We start from the raw sequence: 16906 nt of genomic DNA, 5'->3' as shown, positions 1-16906 counted from the left end.
ACAATGAACAAGACAGTCTGTCTCCTTCCAAATAGAGACTGCATTTCTCATAGAGCTCTTTTAATAGCTTTTCATGACTCAATAACATAGCGAAATGCCTCTAGACCAAATAAGGCGCTCACCTACTGAGAGCTGCAGATTTGCCCTCAATTTTCACAGTCGGATTCAAGGTATCCCAGACGACTCGGAGGTGCTTTCGAGATTCCATCTGTTGCTCTCAGCTGCGGGCTTGTGTGTCTTCTGAAAGAATCTAAGTGACTGGGCCAGGGTAACTCCGCTGCCACTCTGCCCAGAAACACAGAGAACAGATGAATCCACGGTGCAAGCAGTTGCCTACTTGAGATGCGGTAAGTGGCTCCCACGGCTTATTTTTGCTTTCCCATGGAAAATCGCAGCCTACAGTCGATCTGTGTGTGCAGGTTTCTGCAGTGGCTGCCTAGAGTGAGAAATGCTTTCACGGTTAAGCAGCAGTGCACAAAAGGGCTTTCAAAGTATTATTTCCTTTTGTGCAATTAAACAGTTACAGCAGAAGTTCTGGGTGCGCAGGTCACAAAGGAAGGCAACTGGGAAGTCAAATGACTTCTTAAAGACGTGACGATACCCAAGGGACAGGGTGATTTCATGATTGGAGTTCCTGAGGAGGCTCTCCTGAAATCCCATCCTGAGATTCACTGTGTGGCCTCCCAAATCAGCTGTTCACTCAAGTACTTCTCTTTATGTTTCTGAGCGAATTTTATTTCATAGCTGTAAGGTAAAGAAACCAAGGGAAAGGGTACAAAGTGTGGGTCCAGGCTGCACCTTAGCATGAAGATTATTCTCTACTAGGAAAAGTTACAACTGATTCTCTCTCTCTCTCTCTCTCTCTCTCTCTCTCTCTCTCTCAATTTTCTAAAGCCAGGAGCCCATCTTCCAAGAAAGGTGAATGATGCCACGTTTTAGGGACCACTAGTACGGACTGCAGGAGCTGCTACAAGGTTTAACCTGCTATGAGGTTTAACCCCCTTTCTCCAAATACAGAAAAAGAGAAAAGATGGGGAGAGCGGGATACCCACATGGGGGGTACCCAGATGATAAAGGGCTTTTGAAAGGAAGCAAGGATAGATATGTAAAAGGACAAATTCTGAAGAATGTAAAATGAATGGCAGGAGGAAGTGTCACTAGGAACTAAGTAGTCCATCTCTCCCTCCCCTCCCCACCCCATGACGCTGTAAGATACGTTTTGTCAGGGATTTGTCCCTTCATACTTTTGGTTTTATTTTTAATAGACTTGATGTCTTCAGTTTCCTCTGAAGAATACTGACGTACCAGGTTAATGCTTCACTTTCCTGGTTTCCTGATGATTTACTTATTTTGTCCGGATAGATTCTCACATTAAAATAAAGCAAACTTCCCAGCCCCAAATGTACATCTGGCCCATCAAACTTCAGTTCTTAGAACGATGGACGGCCTTTTAAACATTGAGAACAAACATGTGTAACTTAAAGTCTCCAGCAGGCAGGGTTAGTGTCTTCAGTGAGTTAGGGGAAACCACTTTAATCCTGGAACCAGCTTATATGCTTTGGTAAGAAATAGAAAGAGATGTTTGGATAATCCCCTGAGTTCTTTGAAGATTACAAGGACTCGGAAACAGCCTGTGTCAGTGATTCTGAATACACGGGAAAACTACTTTTTGACATTTTTAAAGAAGACTGCCATTGATGTATAATAGGAGAGGTGGGGAGCCGGGCGTCCAGTCCCAATAGCCACGGTGGTGGGATATCTATCCTTGGGGGTGGGCCGGTGCCCTGTGGAAATGGCAAGAGGAGGGCCATGGGCAGGCAGCAAGTCAGCCTTACCCAATGGTTTGTGTATAACCAAGTACCAGTGGCGAAAATCTTAAAGCAGAGAACTTAAATTATGAGTGAGTGTGATTCACTTACCTTCAGGCTGAGCCTAAGCATAATGTGTTCTCCAGCGTGTCTCCATCCAGGGTTCCCAGGATACATAAATTCTGCCTCTGGTGTAGAAGTGTATCACTGATATGCGATATAGCGTGGGCCTTGTGTGAACTAACTTTGCAAAAGAGAGTTTCTTTCTTGTTGGTCCGAGCTTTCTTTGGAACTAGAATTATTAATAACTTCTAAGTGGCTATTGTGAAACCTTTCCTTGTCAAGTACATTTCCTAGCTTGTTTTAGTTTCACGTTTTGTTGAATGTGCTGACTTCCTCTGACAAAATGTAATATTGCCAGGAGGAAATTCTGCACCCAAAGTTTCAGGGTAATATTAACATTGAAGTTTTTACCAAGAGTTTCTAAGCAGAGGTCTAAGGAAAAATTACTCTCAAACTTTTGCTACCAGTTGTGAAAGACTTAAAAAAAATTTTTTTTGACAAAGCTGGATCCATTCGTTCTTTTGAAGGAAAAAAATGAAAACCTTAGCAGTAATTCAAATGAAACACATTGGCACGGATACTGTAGTTTTATTTGTACGTTTCTGGCATAATGTGCTGAGAAACCTAATTCTCTTGACTTCCTGCCAAGTTTCTACTAATCAAAATGGAGAAGATATGCACTGTTTGGATTATACCTAAAAATAGTTGTGCTACAGTCACATCAGCAAATGGAATTAAATTAATTTCTCTTTCTTCCCCTTCACACACACCCTCCACATTATGTAAATGTCCATCTATAAGGATTGTTTCATGATTTTTGATTCAGTGTGTACCAAATCATTGCTACACTGCAATGATTTTTAAGCAAACTCCTTTGAATTACCCCCAGGATACCTACCCCCCTCCTGAAATACCCATGAGTACCCTCTCTCATTTAAAGACTTTCTTGTGGGCATAATCAAAGAGGTGTTCCTACTGTAGAGACTTTGTGGGTCAATCTAGTTCATCAGTAATCATTTTATGCTTTTGTGGGAGGAGGGGGTAGCTTCTGAATCAATCACGTTTGGTCATTTGATCATGGAGCAGGTAAGAGGCTTCCAAATCCAGCGGTCAAGTGACAGAAAAAGTCCAGCAGCCTCCAAGAGCTCACACTGTGCCTGCAACTTAGCGCGTGATCTTGGCTATGGTGGTGTCGATGCACAGGGAAGCACTGGCAGCGGCTGCCTTTAAACTTTCCCTTCCCTTGGATGTGAGCAAAGATCACAATTCCACTGTCTGATCCTGAAGCCAATTCTGGGAGCCACCATAGCTCTTGTCTGGGAGCATTCTTTGGTTCTTCTTGAACGACCTGGAAACATCTAGAACACTTAGTTCTAGATAAATTCTCTTCCTAGCAGCACTAGGTTCTCACAAATGGCTTCCCAGAACTCTGTCTCTCAACGCATGAAAAGCCTGTTTCTCTCTCTCCACCTTTCTTACAGCTCACAGCTGTAATCAGTAGTAACAGGATCACACTATTCCTATTTGTGACACAAAACTTACTTACGATGCACTGTAAATGTCAAGTTGGAATTCCTTCCCAAGAATTTCAGTATTGCTCATAATTATGAACCAACTCCAAGCGGAAAGTAGTTTAAGCTATTGTTTGTACTTTTTCCTATACAAGGTTTTCATTGTGAGTTTAAAATTAGGGGTCTGAGGCCATTCTAACGGGCTTTATTTTTCTGGCACTGCTACTTCTTAACCATATGACCTTGTCAGTGTTTTGGTATTCTGATTTCAAAGGGTGACATTAGTTATTCCATCTGCAACTAAATTAAAGTAGTTTTCCTGGTTATTATTAGGCTGGTCGATTTGTGGGAATTGTGGGTACCTGTAAGGAGAACAAAATGATGACCACTTCGGACACTCTGGCTCCTTCTCAAACTATAGTTCCTGCTGTGTCCAGTGACCTTGGGCGAGTCAATCCCTTTCCTTGTAGTTCAGGTTCACGGTCCACAGAACCTGAGCAGTAGCCTTTGTGTGTAAGTCCCTTGGAGGTGCCGTGATAGGAGATCTTTACTTTGCCAAGTCTATCATTTCCACTAATTGCTCTCGACCTCCTTTTCTCTTTTCTAGCAACTCCACCCACAAAAATCCCTGGGTTGTTTTAAGTGAATAGAACAATTAATAATAGCAATGATATATATATAATACCCCATGCATCCAAACAAATGGTCCTTCATTTTTTATTGCACTTAAAATTCCACAGAAACCACAACTGAATAAAATAATCTTCCCAAACATCAGATTAAAAACCTGTTTGCTATGTGCTGAGCAAAAACGGTTGTTTGATGAGTCTTTACCTACAGTGGTTTTGAGAAAAGTGAGTCAACCTGGAAAATTACTCAACTCCGTGATTTTGTGTTGATTTGTAAATGCTAAGAACATCTATCTAGATTATTCTCTTTTTTGTCAGAATAACAATTCAGAGATGAAAGGCGCTGAGAGCCATAGGAATTTGTATTTTTGCTTACCTCTCTTTTGTGGCTTGTAGGATATTGAGTTTCTGTGTTCCCAACTTAATAAACAGTGACAAATCTACAGGAACTTCACTGCCTAAAATATCTATTATGTTAACTATAGGAACTCACCTGCAATCTTGAGGTCTTTGTTCAAAAAATTATTTTAATGAATAAACATTAGTGGAAGTTCCAATAACTCCAGGTTTGTTTTTTTTTTAAAGCTATTAAAGATAACATTTTGGTAAGATGCTCTTCTCTCTCTCTCTCTCTCTCTCTCTCTCTTTTGAAGATTTATTTATTTGAAAGACTGAGTTACAGAGAGGCAGAGGCAGAGAGAACTAGGTATTCCATCCACTGGTTCACTCCCCAGATGGCCACGACAGCTGGAGCTGAACAGATCCAAAGCCAGGAGCCAGGAGCTGCTTCTGGGTCTCCCACGTGGGTGCAGGGGCCCAAGCGCTTGGACCATCTTCCACCACTTTCCCAGGCCATAAGCAGGGAGCTGGATCAGAGGAGGAGCAACCAGGACTGGAACCGGCACCAAATGCTCTTTGTAAAGAACTCATCGTGCTTAAATGATTCTGGGATCAATCCTGAAGTGATGTGGCTTTTTTTTTTTTTTCCTTTTCTTAAAATAGGCACACCTAAGTAAAACTGAGTCACTCAGAAAAGTTCCAGACTCTGGCATGGAAAGGACCTTAAACAATGCCTTATCCTCATACAAGGTTATTCCCAGATCCGTGCAGATCCCCGACGGATGAGATGCGATTTGTGAATTAAAGACCTGTTCTGCTATTTATTAGGCCGTCCTGTCAGCCAATGTTTCCTTGGTAACAAACTCAAATCCCTCATGCTGTTTTGACTCATGGTTGATCTCAGTAGAATCTGAAACCTGAGCCACTATTCTGTATAAAAATCCTCCCAATCGTGTGTGAAAAACTGACACCCTCTCCTCGGCTTTCTATGCACAAATTCCATTTGCTCTTATAAACAGTTTCACATCCTTTCGGTCTTCCTGCTGCTCCATTAAAGAATCCTCTCCATTAACAGGGATTCCTCCTCGAATCCTTGCCAGTTACAGGGATTCCTCTAGGGAGAGCCTAGCAGAAACACGACGGAGTACAAAATGTCAAGTTCGGCACCTGATCCCATGGCAGGCATCCGTATGTCATCATTCTTGGGTTTTTGCTGTAATTTTTGTCAGTATTATCAGAGACACAAAACTCTCAAGAAAAAAAATGTACAAAGTGAAAAAAAGAGTGTAACTTGAAAACAAATAAATCCCCCCCTTCCGTGAAAGGTGCACTGCTTGTTGCGAGGCGGAGCAGGCCATACACGTCTTTCTCAGACCAGGCAGTCGGTAGAACCTCCTTCCAAAGTGTGCACGCGTGCCACAGCTCTCTTCACATATTTTGGGTGTTGATATATTTAGAGGAACAAATCAATTTTTCCACAGTAGCTGTGCTGGGAAAACAGAGTTTACTATTTAGAGGATCCTTGTGAATAGTTTGCTTGTGATCCCGTGTTCATCTGTTCTTCGTTGAGGGTACTCTGTAGTGAGTGTGCTGTACCAGATACACACAGCCGAAGACTCTGAGCCCGTCCCAAGGCAATCACACTCGGGCTGCGGGTATCAGATACCCACCTGGGAAAAGCAAGAAAGAACGAGACCGGTGTGGTTGAGCAGGAAACACGGGGGCTGAAACTTAGGGCACTAGACCACTATCATCCAATAGAAACACAATGCAACTGTGTATTTAATTTTTTAAAAAGTACATTTATTTATTTATTTATTTGATAGGCAGAGTTAGAGAGAGAGAGAGAGAGACAGAAAGAGAGGTCTTGCATCTGCTGGTTCCCTCCTCAAATGGCCGCAATGGCTATAGCTGGGCTGATCCAAAACCAGGAGCCAGAAGCTTCTTCCAGGTCTCCCACATGGGTGCAGGGGCCCAAGCACTTGGGCTGCCCTCTACTGCTTTCCCACACCATAAGCAGAGAACTGGATTGGAAGTGGAGCTGCCGGGACTCAAACTGGTGTCCGTATGGGATGCTGCACTGTAGGCGGAGGCTTAACCTACAACGCCATAGTGCTGGCCCCTACATATTTAATTTTACATGTCCTAGGAATGGCTTTTTTTTAAGTAAAAAAATAAACAGCATTAGTTTTCAACATATAATTGATGTAAGATTTTTTTTATTGGGAGTCTTTTTTATTATATGAAAATTTTGAAATCTGATCTGTATCTCACACGTATAGCCCACCTCTACTGGTAGTAACCACATTTCAAGTGCTCAACAGCAGAGGAGGGTATGGATGGTGCGGCGACATAATCTAGAGTCTTGAAAACAACATGGATCTTGGATAAGGAGATAGAATCCCATGCAAGGCCATTCCATCGGCAATTACTAGGGGGGAAAACTACATGAACAAAAGTATAGAAGTGTAGGGATGAAGGTTTAGGTATTGAATAGCCAAATACAGACAGTTCGGGCTGATGGAACAATTAGAGATGAAACTGAAGAAGTGGTTTGGGAACAGATTAGAAGGTTCATGCAAAAGTGTTGGACTCAAGTTTTCCTGAAAGCGTGAAGAAGAGCAAGTGTCAGGATTAAAACAATGTTTGAGAAAGGTTGACCTGGCATCAGAAGGCTGACGGATTGGTGTAACATCTCACTTCATCTTCAACATAACTCTAAGTAAATCCAGTGAATCCCATGTACGAACTAGAAAACTAAGATTTGTATCTCTCTCTCTCTCTCTCTCTCTCTCTCACACACACACACACACACACACACACACACTCATTGTTAAATGGCTTTTTTTTTTTTTAATTTTGATAAATCACTTTCAGGAGAGGAACACACCCTTATTAAGCAGGTTTCTGAGTGCATCAGGTTGAGAGCTTGGTAAAGCCCCCTGGCAGGCAGACCTGTGAGCTCAGGACGCTTGTCCCAGGCGACAGGTAAACAGAGCCCCTGTCTAGGTGCCTGACTCTGTCTCTTATGTCCCCAAACTCCTTGTCTGTTCCCCACCAGGCTGGAAGCTTCTTTAGGAAAAAGCCTTGCCCTGTGACTTTTTTTTTTTTTTTTTTTTTTTTTTTTTTTTTTTTTTTTTTTACAGGCAGAGTGGACAGTGAGAGAGAGAGACAGAGAGAAAGGTCTTCCTTTGCCATTGGTTCACCCTCCAATGGCCACCACGGCCGGTGCACTGCGGCCGGCGCACTGCGCTGATCCGAAGGCAGGAGCCAGGTGCTTCTCCTGGTCGCCCATGGGGTGCAGGGCCCAAGGACTTGGGCCATCCTCCACTGCACTCCTGGGCCACAGCAGAGAGCTGGCCTGGAAGAGGGGCAACCGGGACAGAATCTGGCGCCCCGACCAGGACTAGAACCCGGTATGCCGGCCCCGCAAGGCGGAAGATTAGCCTGTTGAGCCGCGGTGCCGGCCTGCCCTGTGACTTTCACTCACTGGTGCCCCCAGCGAGTTGCCAAGCACGTGGCTGCCTGAATTCAAGTACAGCCAGAGAAACAATACCTCTTGCTTCCGCAACAGTCCAGGCACACAGCAGCACCAGGCCTACCCGGAGCTGGTTAGCGTCAGAAGAATCAACACAACCCTCTCGTTCCTGTGGAAGTCCACGTTTTCACTACCAGACGTCAAGCATGGTTTCTCCAAGTGCTAAGTCTCAATTGGCAACACAGATGTGGTGATCTCTGCTGGCTTCACGGGAGACATTGGGGGTTATTTTCCAGATATTTCTAAGCAACAAGTTTATTTCTAGAAATGGCACAGGGGCTGCTGGAATTGTGCTGCCCAAATAACACCCACTCAGAATGTACGTGATCGATACACCAACATCGTAAACTGTGCAGACTAATGTGCTCCAGGTTCCAGGTCAGCTGTCAAAGTGCAATATACTTGATCTGTCACATACTGGATGACATCCTAAGCGGGGCTCTCTCCTTTCTCCCTGAGAGATCTAGAGCCATTGCTCTCACTAGACTTCGCAGGATAAAAGCTCCTGTCTCCGCCCAAGTGATCTCCCCAGACCTGAACTCTTCATGTGGTGAAGCGAATCAGATTCTGGGTCAGTACTGTACAGATTTCTGTCATGGATTGCATTTCTGCATGACCTAGCCATCCAAAGTACTCGGGGCCAGCAGACATCGCAACCTTCTTCAGGTTTGCTTACCCTCTTAGGTCTTTTCCACATGCATTCATAATCCTTATCTTCCCCTCTTAACACAGAAGAGGGAGTTTGTGTGGCATCTTTAGCCATTTCACTGGAAACTATATGGATTCTCGCCTTTTTACCAAGTGTTAGGCCTTTACCTGGCTTTTTTTTTTTTTAATAACGTGTGTATGTTATGGTCTCAGTAATGCAAAAATGCACTTGAAGCAGCGCTGTATTTTTAACACTGAACCAGGATTACCATTTGCAAGAAGCTCAGTGAGGAGGGTTCAGACTGGGAAAGCAGGAGCCACGCAGAGGCTGGTGCAGAACACGTTCACAGGGGAGCACAGCCTCGGCACACTTAGCAGCTCCATTACTGTTTTTTTTAAAGACTTATTTATTTTGCCGGCGCTGTGGCTCACTAGGCTAATCCTCCACCTTGCAGCACCGGCATCCCGGGTTCTAGTCCCGGTCGGGGCTCTGGATTCTGTCCCGGTTGCCCCTCTTCCAGGCCAGCTCTCTGCTGTGGCCAGGGAGTGCAGTGGAGGATGGCCCAAGTACTTGGGCCCTGCACCCCATGGGAGACCAGGATAAGTACCTGGCTCCTGCCATCGGATCAGTGCGGTGCGCCGGCCACAGCGCGCCGGCCGCGCCGGCCATTGGAGGGTGAACCACGGCAAAAGGAAGACCTTTCTCTCTGTCTCTCTCTCTCACTGTCCACTCTGCCTGTCAAAAAAAAAAAAAAAAAAAGACTTATTTTTTATTTGAAGGTGGAGTTACAGAGGTAGAGGTAGAGAGAGAGAGAAACAGAGAGAGAGAGGTCTTCCATCCACTGGTTCACTCCCCCAAATGGCAGCAACGGCTGGCTGGAGCTGGGCCGATCCGAAGCCAGGAGCTTCTTCCAGGCCTCCCACATGGGTGCAGGAGCCCAAGGACTTGGGCCGTATTCTGCTGCTTTCCCAGACCATAGCACAGAGCTAAATGGAAAGTGGAGCAGCTGGGACTCGAACCTGAAACCATCCAGGATGCCGGCACTGCAGGCGGCGGCTTTACTCGCTAAGCCACAGCGCTGGCCCTGGGGCTCCCTCCTTTAAACGTTCAGAACCTATTTGGTAAGAATGTTTTTTCTGCCTCTGCTCCTGAGATTGATGTATGAAATCAGAAAGCCACTTTAATAATTCACAGTCGAGCTGTCACAAAGCCCATTTCCCGCCTCCCCTTGTGCGTGATCAGACGTTCCCTACACTCCGGGAAGATTATTGTAATGAAAAGCTTGCTCCGTGAGCTTGGGGTCAGGACGAAGAAAGCTGGTTAGAAAGATTACCAGTGCATTCGTTTCCACCACAGCCCAGAAAATTGGAAAGCCGCTAGCTCCGAGACCGACTTGCCCTTGACCTAAGATAAGACTTGGGTGGGCACTGCCAACATGTGTCTCTGTGCCACTTCTTTCTTTGTCACTGGTAAGGGCATGCCCTCCCTTCCCAACCCACTCGCCGACACACGCCGTCTCCCCTTACACAAGTTAACACACCTAAGCAGGCCACGGGTCTGATCTTGATGGCCTGGCTCTTTATAAGGACCGCAAGTCTCTGCTGTCATCCGTTATTTCTAAGTGAATGGAGGCTGGGAACAGCGAGATGGTTTATTGCCTCTCCTTATAACCCTGAGATCAAAGGTCATTTCCCATAGACATGCCTCTGGTTCTTGTTCTACATAAAAGGAAACAGGTGTTTGAAATGGTAAATTTTGCTCACAGAAATAGCATTATTTCCATTTCATTTAACAATATGTCCCTTTTCCTGAAACACATTAAATATAGGTCTAGCCAGCATTCAAATATTTTTTCTTGATTTGCCTCTCAGATGAATTTGAACTCTAAGTGCACTTTCCTGATCCATATTATAGAAACATCTCAGCCAACGATTCCTCTGAAAAGGCCACACTCTTGGGCCCTCCTAGGCTGGACCTCTGGACAGATGTCTGAGATTTTGATCATGTTTACACAAGGAAGAAAAATTATTTTATGATGACACTGAAAGATTGGGTTCAAACAAACTCATTTTAGATGATAATTGTAGAGCAAAATTTGCAATTTGTGGCATAAAAGATGATTATACTCATAAATATTTTGTTTCCAACCAATTTAATGTTATATTGTCATTTTACTGTATTATGAATCAATTTATAATTGGTTATTCATTTGTACTGTGGTAGGGCTCTATACTGTAGAGAATAAGATAGACACAGTCCTCAAAATTGGGCAGTTACACTTTTCTTTTATTAACTAATTTTTTAATTTTAAAATTTAAAATTTAAAAATAATTTTTTGAAAAATTATTTACTTATTTTTCATTTTATTTGAAAGGCAAAGAGGCAGAAAGAGAGACAAAAGATCTTCCATGTGCTGGTTCCCTCCAGAAATGCCTGACAGAACTCAGAACTCCATCTAGGTCACCCATGTGAGTAGGAGGGACCCACGTACTTGAGCCATCACCTGCTGCCTCCCAGGGTGCACATTAGCAGGAAGCTGGGTTACATACGGGGCGCAGGCAGCCCCAGCCGCAACTTAACCACTGTGTTACATGCCAGCTCCTATTTTATTTTTTCATTGACAAGTCATCTTGCATATTTATGGAGTACAATGTGAAGTTATGATACATGTACACAGAGTGGGATGATTAAATCAGGCTAATTAACATATCGCCTCACATACTTTCATTTGTAGGGAGAACATATAAATTCTACTCGCTTTGCAATTTTGAAATACACGGTACATTATTATTAGCTATAGTCATCAGGCTGTGCAACAGATCATTAGATGTTATTCCTCTTCCTAAGTGAAACTGTGGGCCTTTGGCTGTCATCTTCCCTCTCCCTTTCTACCACCCCACGCCCCCATGCTGGTAGCCACCATTCCACTCTCTGCTTTGGCTGTTTTAGATGCCGCGTGCAAGTGAGATCATGCAGTGTTTGTCTCTCTGCCAGCAAATGCTTTTGCCTGTGATTCCTCCCCCTGCACTTTGGGAGCATCAGTGGGGGCAGGGGAAGCACCTGTTGCTCCGAAGTCCATTGACCAGAAATCAGAAACTGCTTGCTGCCTCTCAGCCAGGGTGGAGAGACGAAAGGAGCGTTTTGTCCTTTGTTCAAACCTACACAAGCATATATTGAAAACATCGAAGTGAATGCTGCGTGTACACACAGTCACGTGCATAGGTGTGCTGATGTGCACGTGCAGATTCACAATGACACTTCACAGAGCTTTTGGAAAGTGCAGTGAAAACACAGGTGTGTGCCAGTGCAAAAAACATTGAAAGGCATGCATGGTTTTTTCATGAATGCATTTTCCTATTTTTTTAAACTTTTATTTAATAAATATAAATTCAAAAGTACAACTTTTGGATTATAATGGCTTTTCCCCCCATAACCTCCCTTCCACCCACAACCATCCCATCTCCCACTCCCTCTCCCATCCCATTCTTCATCAAGATTCATTTTCAATTATCTTTATATACAGAAGATCAACTTGGTATATACTAAGTAAAGATTTCAACAGTTTGCACCCACACAGATACACAAAGTATAAAGTACTGTTTGAGTAGTAGTTTTACCATTAATTCACATAGTACAACACATTAAGGACAGAGGTCCTACATGGGGATCAAGTGTACAGTGACTCCCGTTGTTGATTTAACATTTAACACTCTTATTTATGACGTCAGTAATCACCCAAGGCTCTTTAAATGAGCTGCCAAGGCTATGGAAGCCTCTTGAGTTCACAAACTCCGACCTTATTTAGACAAGGCCATAATCAAAGTGAAAGTTCTCTCCTCCATTCAGAGAAAGGTACCTCCTTCTTTGATGGCCCATTCTTTCCTCTGGGATCTCACTCACAGAGATCTTTCATTTAAGTCTTTTTTTTTCTTTTTCTTTTTTTTTTTTTTTTGGCCAGAGTGTCTTGGCTTTCCATGCCTGAGAAACTCTCATGGGCTTTTTAGCCAGATCCAAATGCCTTAAGGGCTGATTCTGAGGCCAGAGCGCTGTTTAGGGCATCTGCCATTCTATGAATCTGCTGTGTATCCGTTTTCCATGTTGGATCGTTCTCTCCTTTTTAATTCTATCAGTTACTATTAGCAGACACTAGTATTGTTTATGTGATCCCTTTGACACTTAATCCTATCATTATAATCAATTATGAACTGAGACTGATCACTTTGACTAGTAAGATGGCATTGGTACATGCCACCTTGATGGGATTGAATTGGAATCCCCTGGCACGTTTCTAGCTCTACCATTAGGGGTAAGTCCGAGTGAGCATGTGCCAAACTGTACATCTCCCTCTCTTATTCCCACTCTTACATTTCACAAGGATCACTTTTTAGTTAAATTTAAATACCTAAGAATAATTCTGTGTTAATTAAAGAGTTCAACCAGTGGTATTAAGTAGAACAAAAAATACTAAAAGGAATAAAATAGTAAGTTATTACTCGACAGGATAAGGGCTGATCAAATCATTGTTTCTCATAGTGTCCATTTCACTTCAACAGGTTTCCTTTTATGTGCACAGTTAGTTGTCACAGATCGGGGAGAACATATGATATTTGTCCCTTTGGGACTGGCTTATTTCACTTGGCATGGTGTTCTCCAGATTCCTCCACTTTGTTGCAAATGACCGGATTTCATTTTTGTGGGGAGCAACCCGGACTGGACTAAGTTACTGGAATTAAGACTTATTCTATGCATCTGCTCTCCCACAATATGGCGCTGGGAGAGGAGAAAACAGCTTCTACGCAGCTGCCTCTTGCCAACTTGAGTGATGACCTCCAGGAGCTGATCCTGCTCCTGATTGGAGGAGAGCAGCGTACTCGGCGTGTGGGCAGCCGAGTTGGGATTGGCGGAAGAGGACTATAAAGGAGGAGAGAGACAACATGCACCAGGAACATCTAAGGGGAACATCTAAGGGGAACACCTGTGCAGCCCCCGAGAGAGCCGGCCGGCGGTGTGCCGCTCCCCCGCGGAAGTGGGGAATGTGGCAGGGGGAACCACCCTTCCATGGAGGTGGAAGGGTTGGTAGCCAACCCGGGAAGAACCAGCAGCAAACCCGGGAAGGGCCGAGCAGACAAAAGAACAGCGCAGGGTCCTGTGTCGTTCCTCCATGAAGAGGGGGAGCGACATAATGGTGCCGTGACTCGGATAGGAAACTTAGGAGGGAAGAAACGGGAAGAAGTGGAAAATACCGGAGAGAGACACTAGCAAAGAGCCTAGGGGAAAGCTGGACAAAAAAGGTGCTGGAAGAAGCTATCAAAAGCCTAGGCATAGACTCAGATACAGACTACAGGGGGAAGCTGGGAGAAATCTCTAAGGTCGAAAGCGAAAGTGAAAGCTAGAACAAACAGACTCGGATACGGACTGTGGGGAGAAGCCAGGAGAAATGAGGGAGAAATATTGTTGGAAGAAAACTTGGGGAAATATACCGGGTAGAGAAAAATGTTAGGGAGGATGAAGTCGCGAGTGCAGGCCGAGGCGGAGACGTAAGCCAGCTTGGAATTCTTTAAGTCAGCCCGGGGGGCAAAAGGCGAAAATCTGGAACCAGAGGCAGAGACGTGGGCCGCCAGGTTGGAATCCGTCAGATTAACCCGGGGAGGGCCGAGCAGACAAAAGAACAGCGCAGGGTCCTGTGTCGTTCCTCCATGAAGAGGGGGAGCGACAATTTTTTTTTTTTTTTACTACTGTATAGTAGCCTATAGAGTACGTATCCCATAATTTCTTTATCCAGTCTACTGTTGATGGGCATTTAGGTTGATTCCATGTCTTAGCTATTGTGAATTGAGCTGCAATAAACATTGAGGTGCAGACAGCTCTTTTATTTGCCAATTTAATTTCCTTTGGGTAAATTCCAAGGAGTGGGATGGCTGGGTCATGTGGTAGGGATATATTCAGGTTTCTGAGGAATCTCCAAGCTGTCTTCCATTGTGGCTCTACCAGTTTGCATTCCCACCAACAGTGGATTAGTGTGCTTTTTTCCCACATCCTCACCAGCATCTGTTGTTAGTTGATTTCTATATGTAAGCCACATGAATGCATTTTCTATGAACTTTTTTCAGGTACCCTGCTATATATATTTTTTCATATACCATATAGCTATATCTTTATAGCCAGAATACATCAATACATCGTGGTATAGGTCCACAAGCTCTTACCTGAGGCCCTATGGAACCAGATGTATCTTGGAATTCAGAATTATAGGAATTTTTGGAAGGGAACATGGGTCCATACTCAATATTACATAACACCCTAAGCAGGTTCCAGGTCAGCACCCCATGATCAAACATTAATATCTCTACTGTGAAATGCATGATTATTCATACTAAGTAGATAAATAATGACTATAAATAGCCTCCTGGCAATTCAAGTCAGATTTTGCTGCCAAATGAGTTCAAGTAAGGTCACACCTACTGCCAAATGAGTTATGGAAAAACTCTGCCTTCAAAGATTTCTGGACTTGGGGATTGGAGAATGAAATTGTGTGCCTGTATAATGGATTATTCCTTGATAGGCTGTTACCTTCTGTTGAGTGATGGCAATGAAACATATTTAAGTACACCAAATATGTTACACTCACTAATTTACAAATAATATTATTCAAGAAATATTTAACAATTATTTAAACAGTGGCAATTACAGGGAGACTTTGAAATAACTAAGGCTGGGTCCTATTAGCAGACTTCATAGCCAAAAGCAAGGTAGCCATTTGTGAGCATGTTTTTCTGAAGCAATCATCAAGAGTGAATTTATTGTATAATCAATCTACTCTTGGTCAGAGACAGCTTGTCAGCTGGCAAAATAATCTTGATTCATACGGGGCTCAGCTCATGGAACCTCGGGATTGAAGAGGTCTTTAAAAACCACTGTAGGGGCTGACACTGTGGCATGGTGCGCAAAGCCATCGCTTGCAGTACCAGCATCCTACATCGCACCAGTTCCAGTCTCCGCTGCTCCACTTCCAATCCAGCTCTCCTCTGCAGCCTGGGAAAGCAGTTGAAGATGGCCCAAGTCCTTAGGCCCCTGCACCCGGAGGAGGCTCCTAGCTCCTGGCTTCGGATTGGCCCCTCTCCAACCTTTGCGGCCCTCTGGGGAGTGGGCCAGTGAATGGAAAACCTCCTTCCTCTCTCTCTCCCTCTCTCTCTGCATCTGCCTCTCTGTAACTCTGCCTTTCAAATAAATAAATAAATTTTAAAAACAATAAAAGGAACTGCTATAGTCCGACCAGCTCTGACAGCAAAGAACCTTCATACCCTGAGGTCACTCATCCCTTTAAGATGACCAGGAGAAAAAGAGAAGAAGGAAAAGGCTTAGGACCTTCACCCTAGAAAGACGTATGACTATCTCTGTGAAAAGTGTCACAATCATGTCCCAGAGGCCACTGAGAACTCGTGCCTCAGATGCTTTCTGTATTTGAGAAGAAAGCCAAAGTTTAAAAATCTCACAGCAACCTCAGCACCACAGACAATTTCTTTATTTTAAGCGACCTCATAAATTCACGGCGGTCATGAGTCCCTGTGGCTGCTTGACATTTATCTCAACCGATGATTTTTTATGCAATATTTATAAGATAAATATTTTTGAACTCATTGTGACCCCTTGTCTTTATCTTAAAGGTTGGAAAGAGGAAACGTAATGACACTTTTTTTGTGCTTTTTTTTTTTTTTTTTGGTCATGCATAACTCAGAGTGGATAAAAAAGAAAAAGGAATCCTCTAAGGAAAAGACAAAGTTTCCCCCTAGTAAATGTATCAAGCATCAATTTTCAACTTGACATTAACCGGGAAAGGAAATGATGAAGTAAATTTTCTAAGTGTGGCGCTGTCACATGAAGACGGATGTCTATTAGTCTCTGATTTGATGGCGTTAGCCACACAATTTCTCTCCTTTGACATTTTTAGGAGTCTGATAGGAGAGGATCCTGACTGTGTTGTGGGATATACTCCCCCCATGCTCTTATCTGAACTGCCTGTGAGCACCCTGTAGTTTGGGATCTAAGTATCTGAAAGAGGCTCACCGCGACAGCGGTGACCCACAGCCGCCACGCCAAGACCTCGCCGAAAGACCGACCGTGGCTCCCTCCCAGCCTGGAACAGGCAAAGCTCCCTGCAGCTCTTCCCCCTTAGCCTGATAAAATGCCACACAGAGTGTCAAGTGCAGGCTGGGTCTTACGCCTCGCCCTGTTGCGTGGCTTCATCAATAGCCCTCCACGTGGTCTTCACGTACACTGTGCAAGGGAACGTACAGGCAGGAGGCCCAAAAGCCCAGTGACCGCATCCTCACCCTCCTGAAATATTCCTCACCAGGTCTGCTGTGGGGCTT

The 16906-nt window shown here is 44.1% G+C and overlaps 1 protein-coding gene across 1 annotated transcript in view; it reads left to right on the top strand.

The window, feature by feature from the left end:
• ADRB1 (adrenoceptor beta 1) overlaps nucleotides 1-16906 on the top strand; it is a 29289-nt gene that overhangs the window by 4106 nt on the left and 8277 nt on the right. The window contains exon 3 of the transcript XR_011382764.1: nucleotides 160-347. The gene's annotated coding sequence lies outside the window, so the exon portion shown is untranslated. The remainder of the gene's footprint in view (nucleotides 1-159; nucleotides 348-16906) is intronic.

The sequence above is a fragment of the Oryctolagus cuniculus genome, chromosome 15, assembly GCF_964237555.1.
Source record: "Oryctolagus cuniculus chromosome 15, mOryCun1.1, whole genome shotgun sequence".
In the NCBI taxonomy this organism is placed as follows: Eukaryota; Metazoa; Chordata; class Mammalia; order Lagomorpha; family Leporidae; genus Oryctolagus; species Oryctolagus cuniculus.
This window is presented reverse-complemented; position numbering and strand designations above follow the sequence as displayed.